A 10,263-nucleotide genomic window follows, 5' to 3' on the forward strand; every position below is an offset into this window, starting at 1 on the left:
TAATCTTGTATCCTGCCATATTACTGAAGGTGTTTATCAGCTGTAGGAGTTCCCTGCTAGAATTTTTGGGGTCACTTATATATACTGTTATATCATCAGCAAATAGCAAAAGTTTGATTCCTTCCTTTCTGGTTTATACTCTTTTGATCTCCTTTTGTTGTCCTATTGCTCTAGCTAGGACTTCAAGTACTATATTGAATAGATATGGAGAGAATGGACAGCTTTGTCTTCTTCCTGATGTTAGTGGACTTGCTTTGAGTTTCTTTCCATTTAGTTTGATTTTGTTGTTGGCTTACTATACATTTCCTTTATTATGTTTAGGGATGTTTCTTGTATCTCTGATCTCTCCAAGACGTTTATCATGAAGGGGTGTTAGATTTTGTGAAAGGCTTTTTTAGCTTCTAAGGAGATCATAATGTGTTTTTTCTTTCAGTTTATTTATATGGTGGATTACATTGATAGATTTTCATATATTGACCCATCCCTGCATCTCTGGATGAAGCCTACTTGATCATGGTGGATGATTTTTATGATGTGTTCTTAGATTTGGTTTGCCAGTATTTTATTGAGTATTTTTGCACCAATGTTCACAAGGGAGATATGGTCTGTAATTCTCTTTCTTACTGTGTCTTTGTATGATTTGGGTGTCATGGTAACTTTAGCCTCGTGAGAAGAGTTTGGCAGTATTTTTTCTGCTTCTACGATGTGGAAAAATTTGTGGAGTATCAGTATTAGTTCTTCTTTGAACTTCGGTAGATTCTGCACTGAAACCATCTGGCCCTGGACTTCTTTTGGTTGGGAGTTTTTTTTTTTTTAATGACTCTTTATTTTCTTAAGCGCTATATGTCTAATTTATTTATCTGGTCTTGATTTAATTTTTTTATGTGGTACTTATCTAGAGAATTGTCCATTTCCTTTAAGTTTTTACAATTTTGTGGAGGATAGGTTTTTAAAGTAAGACCTGATTTTTTTTTTTTTTGGATTTCATCAGTGTCTATTGTTATTTTTTGTCTGTAATTATATTTTTCCCATTTTTTTAACAAAAGAAAACAAACTATATATTTTTTTCATTTTCATTTTACATAACAATCCCAGTTCCCACTCCTTCCCCTCCTCTCATTTCCTGTACCTTTTCCCCCACCACATGCCATACCCCATTCATTCCCCAAAGTGGGCAAGGCACATTGCTCCAAAAAAGGACCAAGGCTCTCCCCACTACAACTAATCTGAGCAAAGTATCCACACACAGATAATGGGTTTCAAAAAGTCAGCACAAGCAGCAGAGACAAATCCTGGTGCTACTGCCAGTAGCCAAACAGTCTGCCCAGCTATACAACTGTCACCCACGTTCAGAGGTACTAGTTTGAATTTATGCTGTTTTCTTCCCTTTCTGGCTAGAGTTGGTGAGCTCCCATTAGCTCAGGTAAGCTGTTTCATTGTCTGTTTCCATCATGGTCTTGACCTCTTTGCTCAGATTCCCACTCTTCCCACTCTTCAACTGGCGTTTGGGAACGAAGCCCAGTGCTCTGCTGCCGGTCTCTGCCCCTGTCTCCATCAGTTGCTGGATGAAGGTTCTATGGTGACATTTGACATAGTCATAAATCTGAATATAGGGCAAGGTCAGTTCGGGCACTCTCTCCACTATTGCTTAGTATCTTAGATGGGGTCATCCTCATGGATTCCTGGGAATTTCTCTAGTGCCAGGTTTCTTGCTAGCCCCCAAATGGCTCCCTCAATCAAAATATCTCTTTCTTTGCTTTAATCTCTATCCTTCCCCCATCTCAACTGTCCCATTTCCTCAAGTTCTCTTCCTTCCTCTCCTTCTCCTCTCCTTCTTCCCTTCTGCCCTCCCTTCCCCCCCCCATGTTCCCAGTTTTGTCAGGAGATATTGTCTGTTTCATCTTCCCAGGGGGATCTGTATATCTTAGGTTTCACCTTGTTACTTAACTTCTCTAGGGTCATGGACTATAGGCTTGTTATCCTCTTCTTTACAGCTAGTAACCACTTATGAGTGAGTCCATACCATACTCATCTTTCGGGGTCTGGGTTGCCTCACTCAGGATGTTTTTTTTCTAGTTCCATCTGCTAGGCCTCCTTAGCCTTCTTGGAATCCCTTGGAATCCATTGGAAAGGTGAGTGTGCTATCCACCTATTCAGCAGCCCCATGATGCAGGACAATCAGATCTGCAGCCCCACAATGCAGGACAATCAGATGCGATAGGGAGTCGAGTCAAAGCAGGAACTCAGTTTATTACTGTGAGCGTCAGCTTATATAGGTTAAGTGATATCATGTGATGTGGGGGTACCTCCAGCCAATGAGAGATAGCCAAACACTCCCTCTGGCTGGACAGGTGTCTACCTAGTTTTTGCTGTTTCATCCTTACTCAGTTCCCTCAAACTTGAGCCAGGCTTTTCTCTGTCCCACAGGCCTTGAGGTACAGGGCCTGACATAATTTTGGTCCAACATCTCCCCCTTTTGTTTTATATCCGACCTCCAACTCCGGTCACCAAGCCAGAATAGCTCACTGGGTAGAGGGTATGGGTCAGGGCCACCCCTATCTGGAATATCGGCCTGGATACATTCAAATTGAGAGTTCATCTATCGTGTATAGAGCCTATCATAATGTACTTGAAGGACCATGAGTTGTACCTGTTTGAATTTGTTTTCAGAATGCTTGTTTCAGCCTTTGGAGAATTCATGGGCCAAAAAGACAGATCAAAAAACAAATAACCATCGGCCCAATTAGGGAAGAGATGAGTGTGGTAAGCCATGGGGACCAATTAAACCAGATCTCACAGGGGGTCCCTGACTTAAATGAACCAATATCTTTTCTCAACTCATCTAGGGTTTTTGTAACTACCCTGGAATGGTCCGCATAGAAGCAACATTCTTCCCCAAGTGTCCTGCAAATTTCCCCCTGTTCCATTCCATAAACAGTAAGTCTCCTATTTTGTAAGGTTACCCTTGCTAAGGAATACAAAGACTTTTGAAAATAACATAATGCAGTCTTTGTCTTTTCTAATGTCACTCAATTGTGAGTGGATTATTTCCATTTCTTGTAAAATCACCAGGGATGAGGTGCCCAGAGCAGTCCCAGCCACCGCTAGCCCCATCAGTGTGGTGACAGCCAGGGCCGTTAGGGGCTCTCTCTTATACCTTTGGGACAGGAATTCTTCTTGTGTTGTGGTAAAGCACGTGAGGGAAAATTGATGCCCTCCATATAGGGGGCTCTGGGATAGGGGTAACTGGGAGACCCTGGAGATCATGATATCTCCATGTTGTTTTATCCAATGTCCAGTCCCAGTCTACTCACATCCCCAGGAAGATCAATAGTGACCAGGAGTCCTCCTGCAGTTTCTAATAGCAGAGGCAGTCCGGCTGCTTCCTGGGCATACATAAAAGGGTGTCTTCAGGAAGGCATATCTCCTAAGGACATGAGAACACCCAGGCTCATTAGGGTAAGATGCCTGGGGTAGGGTTCATCCCTGAGAGCCTCTGTATTTAGGTCTCCCTTTGATCCCCTGAATCCAGTCTCCCACATCCCAGCTCCCACATGCCAAATCGCAGAGGTCAAACATCAGGTCAGGCCACCACGCCCAGGGTGTCGTCATCTGAGAAGTCTGGTTTAGGATCCCTCTAGTGCCAGCGCTCAACAGGATCCAGGTCACCTTCTGTGGTTGATGGGGGCCTGGACCTCAATCCCCATGAGAAGTGTTAACAGATTACTGCCAGGAGGGCCATCTGAAATAGATAAACAGGCAACACTTTCCTCAAGGGTCAGTCTTCCATGGATAGTGGTGATTTTTCTTCTTTTGTGTTTGAATTTAAGGGTTGTCCACCATAATCTCTTTCTTTCTTTCTTGGTCATTTTGATCTTCTCCATTGTCCCGAGGGGAGGGGAGAAATTTTAAGCTACGAGTTGGTAGCCATATAGTGTTTCCCCTCTGTTTGGGAAGACACATCTATATCCTTGGCCCTTCATCCACAAGGGATCTGGGTCCCTCCATTAGTTAGTGAGAGGATCCTTCCACCTAACCTTTAGGCAGGGCCTCATTGATAGGGATTCCCGATGTTTCTGGAATCTATTTTGTTCATCTGTTTCTTGAAATTTTAAAATACTGATGGTTAATAACACCTTTTGCAGTTGTAGATGAGGGTGGGGAGACTTTTCCTCCTTTTGTTTTATAAGGATCATTTTGAGATATTGGTGATGTCTTTCTACAATTGCTTGACCTTGAGGGTTTTATGGTATCCCAGTGGTATGGGATATATTCCATCTCTGGAAGTATTCTTTTAATGTTTTACTCATAAACCATTGTCAGTCTTGACCTGTTGGGGTAGTCCCAACATAGCAAACATTGTAAGAAGTGGCTTTTGGCATGGGTTGCTTTTTCCCTTGAGTGGGCGGTAGCCCAGCGTGCCTTAGAGTACATGTCTACGGTCACAAACATATATTTTAATTTGCCAAATGGAGGGTAATGTGTTATATCTGTTTGTCAGATAATATTGGGTCCTAACCCTCTTGGATTCACTCCTGGCCCTTGTAAAGAAGGGAGGTGCGGAGAAATTGTTGACAAGTCTTACATGTATGAACAATTCTTTTTAATTCTGCTGTAGGGATCTGGGGGCATAGGTATTTGAGTTCTTTCGAGTTGACATGAGTTAAGTCATGCGTTTGGGTAGCATTTTGTATGGGCAGAATTGAGACTTCTATGAGACAGGCCCCTGAAGCTGCAGTATCCGCAGCAGCACTCCCTTGGGGAACGAGGCCAGGGAGGTTTTGGTGTCCTCTGAGATGTTGAATATATATATCTTCTAAGAGCAATCTGAGTTGTATCATAAAAGCAGAAATAGGATTAGTATCCAATCTGATATAGGCATAGGGTAAGTGTGGCAGTAAGTTTACCACATAAGAGCTGTTTGAATAGAGGTTGCAGGGTTCTAGGACCTCTTGTAGGGCAATGTATACAGCCATCATTTCCTTATATTGAGCAGATCCTCCAAAAGGGAGAATTTTGGTAATCTTTGTCTTGGTCCCTCCTGCAGGGAAAACTACAAAGGTGGCCCCATTCTTCCTGCCTTCTGTGCAAACAGTGAATGCTTCGGACAGGAACCTAGAAGAAAAGACTAAGGGGACTCTTTTGTGTAGTTCTTGATATAGTTTCACTAACCGGAACTCCCCAAAATGGGTGTCCAGAGTCCGCAGAAATTCCTCTAGGGTGAGGCTCAATTGGGAACAATGTCTGTCCACCCATTCTAAGTTCTCAATTTTGAGTGGCATCATTAATTTAGAGGGATCTTTTCCATAATGTCAGAGGAATGTGTACCTGATTTTTATAATCATATCAGCTATTTGACTGACTAGAGAGCACACTCTGGGAGTGCCCCCAGGGTGGTGTGTACCCATTGTAATGGTTTTGACTGCTGAACAATGGCAGCCAACATGGTCTTTTTCTCTAATAATATACAGCTTTAAATTGGAATGTTAGGATTATATCTCACCAAATAAGCTTGATGGAGTTCATTGATGAATTCAGTGAGTGCCTGACGGCCCTCAGAGGGTAAGGAAGTGATCTCAAAAGCTTGCTTCCCTTTTAGGAGATCATATAGCTCATTTAGTCTCCCAGTCTCTACAGGCATCCAGGGCCTTACCCAGTTCATTTTCCCAATATCTTTTGTAACCCTGATAGAATGAGAGTCTCAGACAGGATTAGTTGGGGTCTATTCACTTTGGCTTGAGTGAGTGTTAATTGGAATACCAACATATGAAATGGGGGTCCCTTTTGTATTTTGTTTGTGGTTATTTTAAAACCATGTTGTGTAGACATAAGTCACAAAACAATCCCACACCAGTTTGGAATTATGATTAATAAAAGGGTTATTTATTTAAGGGGAAAACTTACAGATCACTGTCCTAGACAACAGCCCTCTGCATGACCAGGAACAGAGTCTAGTAGCCAGAAATGAAGCCGGAAGCAAGAGAGAAAGAGAGAGAGAGAGAAAGAGAGAGAGAGAGAGAGAGAGAGAGAGAGAGAGAGAGAGATCAAGGCTACTGCTGCTCTTTTAAAGCAAAAGAGACCATGCCCAAGTGGGTTGGTATCTTAAAGGCTATTGGCTGAAGGAGTAGAATGAGTTCCCACAGCACCTCCCCCTTTTGTTTAAGTAAGAGAGTTCCAAATCCAATACAAAACAATATACACTAAGAACAGATATCAGATATAAGATTAGAATTACAATCAGCATAAATAATATTAAGCAAGGAGCATATGCTAAATGTTTTAATAAACATTCTATCCTAAGGAGTCTAAGTCTTGTATTGGAAATAGCTTGGCTAGATCATAAGAGGATAGTAACTATGACTATCTAATCTTCAACCCCATCGAAGGCCCGAGAAGGGATATAATATTACTTGAGCAGGCAGGAAGTACAATCAAGTAGCTTCCAAAGCAAACAATATATGACAGAGACAATTAGCTACCTGAGCAATCATCCAAAGTCTCATTTTGCAATGTTGAAGCAACCAACTTTGGCTATGACCTAGCATAATCGACAGACCATTTTCAGAGGCAGGAAAATTTTCAAAGCCATCTTATCCTGTCTTGGCAAGATTTGACAGTCCTGCTCATCCATTTCCAGATATCATGTAACTTTTCAGTGGTTGAGGCATTGTCAGTTCCTTGCCCAAAGGCCAGTTTTGCCAAGAAGAAAACAAGCTCCAAGAGGAATGCCTCAACATTTTCTCAGGAATAAATTGGTGCTATCAGAAGCAGTCATGTCTCAAGTCAACAGAACCCTAAGTTATTTAAATACCATGTTCCACAGATCTTTGAAGTGTTTGAAGATTACCTATCTAGACAGAATACAATCTCTATGTATCTAAAGAACCTAATTGGTCTGACTGTATGTACAGCAAGCATGAACAACTATTCACCTATAATAATTAATACCTGTATAACTTAAAGACTAAAACTTCATGTCAGAATATTAATCTGTGAACAAATGTGCAGCAAATGAGGACAATGACCTCAAAATGTAAACAATATATAAGTATCTTGATCAGAGATAGGAGTAATATATAATGCAATATGATAATATATCCTAAAAGTGTATCAATATACAAAATGTTCTAAACAGAGATAATAACATACATATATACACTCTGACAAAATAACCTTGTATAGGTTTACAAATAATGTAAACAAAAGTAAAAAATATAAATTGAACTTGTATCAATATATAAAAACTATACCAATGTAAATTTTCCATGAATATTAACTCACAAGTATTCACTCTATTACTCTCTATTACTATCCCCCCTTTTTATAAACAAACATAGCTTTCACCCCAGCCATCTATCTATTCCAAGTGATAATCAACAACCCCTAAACAGTGTTCCCAACCCTATGGACAATCTTTTTTGTGAGGGGGACATTGTCTTCTAGAATTGCTTCTGGCTGTCATGGGGGCGATGTTCTCTTAATGGGATCCTACAAAATTAAAGTGATGGTTAAGTTTCAAAATTACTGTCTAGTATAGTTGCAAACAATTTCCGAGAAGTTGATAGATAGTTTTTTTTTATTCTTTTAAAAGTTCTTATTTGGAGTTCCGGCCAGAATGTCATGAGAAGGTGCATCATTTCAGCAGCTGGTACCCAAAGAAAGAAGTGGTCTTATAGTAGCACTGTCTGCATCATGATGTCATCTCAACTTAGGTAGAATTGTTGCTGTGGGGCTTCATCTTTTTCCTGGAAACTTCAAAGATTACTGCAGGAAAAGGATCTGTAGGAAAATCTATTGTTCATCATGAAAAACTTAAACATCATTCATATACATACATTCAATGAAGAATATGATATAGACAAAAAAGGCATGGAGAAAGTAAAAATTTTTCCTAAAGTCTTTCTTCTGTCCCATACTAGATGGTACTTGATATGAGACAGAAACTCTGAATGTTCATTTTAACAACATGCTTGGATTTGGAGAAGTACAGAGCCATTGTCCAACTCCAAAACCAGCTGTGTATATATACATATATATATATATATATACACACACATGCACGTGCATATATATTATGTATATATATACACATATATATGCGTGTGTGTGTGTATATGCGTAAATGTAAGTGTAACCCATACCTGGATTCATAAACCATATTCTGTTTTTTAGATGCTCCTTAGTGGATAGTTGTTTTTTCCTCTGCTTTCAAACATCCAGGGTCTTTTGAATTTTTGATGATGTGTATTTCCCTACAAAGATAAGAACAGAATGCTGCCAAAACCCTATATAGCTTTCCTTACCACCTGTATGGTTGTCACCATTGTGAATGAGCTGTCATTTCTGTTTCAATAGGTTTCTCATTTTCAAGGTGAATCTTTATTAATTTTGATGGTATCCATTAATTTTTCTTCTCCTGTGGAAACAAGAGCAAAACCCCTTCCCCAACACAGTACATCTTCTGGTTTCCCTTGTGAGGTAAACACATCCTGAAATATACTGGTTGATTCAATTCAGAAGTTTTTTTCTATTATCCAATGCCTCTCTGCTGCTGTTGTTCCTTTCTCATTAGCGTTAAGATAATTCAAGGTTAATAAAGCATTATGCAATCTATTCCTGGGGGTATACTCCATCTCTTTCTGTTTGTTTAGCATATCCTTTCTAGTACAATTTGACCTTTCTATAACTGCTTAACCTATAGGATTATTTGGTATACCTGCAATGTGCTTTATATTATAATAAATAAAAAACCATTTCATTTTTCTAAGATACATATGCTGGACCATTGTCTGTCTTTATTTGTGCAGGTATAGCCATGATGGCCATAATTTCCAATAAATGTGTGATTACCGAATCAGCCTTTTCTAAGCTCAAGGCAGTTGCCCATTGAAAACCTGAGTATGTGTCTATGGTGTGGTGCACATATCTTAATTTACCAAATTCCATAAAATGGAACACATCCATCTGCCAGATTTCATTCCTTTGAGTACCCTTTGGATTACTCCCTGCAGGCAATGGTGTTTGATTATAGAAAGAGCAAGTAGGACATCTCTTCATAATCTCCTTAGCTAGTTGCCATGTAATAGAAAACTCTTTCTTTAAACCTTTCCTATTGACATAATTTTTTTCATGAAATTCTGAGGCCTACAACATGCATCCAATTAATAATTGATCAATATCTGCATTACCTTGTGCTAGAGGACCTGTCAGACCCGTGTGGGGTCGGATATGTGTTATGTACATAGGACAAAGCCTATTCCTGTTTATGTCTTACACCTGGATAAACAATAAAGTCAATTCTATATAATCTGGTATAAATTCAGCAATTTTATTATGCAAGATAACTCTCTGCATATTGTGAATTAGTAACTATATTAAGAAGTTCTTCAAAATACCTTAGCACCATAAGAATGGCATATAATTCTGCCTTCTGGACAGAATCATAAGGGCTTTGTTCCACCTTACTCAATTTTTCTGATTTGTAATCTGATTTATTTGCATCAGTAGAAAATGTATGGACTCCAGTTATTAGAGCATCATGTAAAATTTGAGGAAGAATCCAAGAAGTTCTCTTTATAAGGTTAAGTATATCACTTTGGGGATAGTTGCTATTAATTTCTCCCCCAGGATTAGCACAAACTCTTTGTCATGGTTCATTGTCTTCCCATAACTTTTTAATTTCATCAGTAGTGAAAGGCACTATAATTTTTGTTGGGTCTATACTTGCTAGTTGACGAAGTCTCAGTTTACCTTTTATAATTAATTTAGAGACTTTTTTCCACATAAGTTTTTAATTTTTTACTTGGTTTATTCATAACAAGATCTGTTCTAAAATAATATCTTCCCTCAGGATTAAAATTCCCATAGGAGAAATTCTGGAAGGCAATATGACTAGAATACAACTAAGATTTGGATTCACCCTATCCACATGTGCCTCCTGTAATTTTTCCTTAACCATTGTCAGTTCCTTTTCTGCTTCAGCTGTTAATTCTCTGGGACTCTTCAAATCTTTATCACTATCCAAGGTTTTGTTTAAATGAATTATTAGATCAGGTGTTATCCCAACAGCCGGTTGTAGACTAGAAATTTCTCCTAACAGACAATATCTACTTTCCTTTTTGTCTTTGACTCTGCCTGCCCTATTCCTTCCCGCTTGGACTGCTCTTCAGTAAATTGTGCCCATTTCTTCCCCCTCATTTGTCTCCCCCCACCCATTCCTATGGTTAATTGGTTATTTCTGGATTCTTCAGACCTCTCTCAATC

This window comes from Myodes glareolus, chromosome 7 (genome assembly GCF_982192425.1).
Source record: "Myodes glareolus chromosome 7, mMyoGla1.1, whole genome shotgun sequence".
NCBI lineage: Eukaryota > Metazoa > Chordata > Mammalia > Rodentia > Cricetidae > Myodes > Myodes glareolus.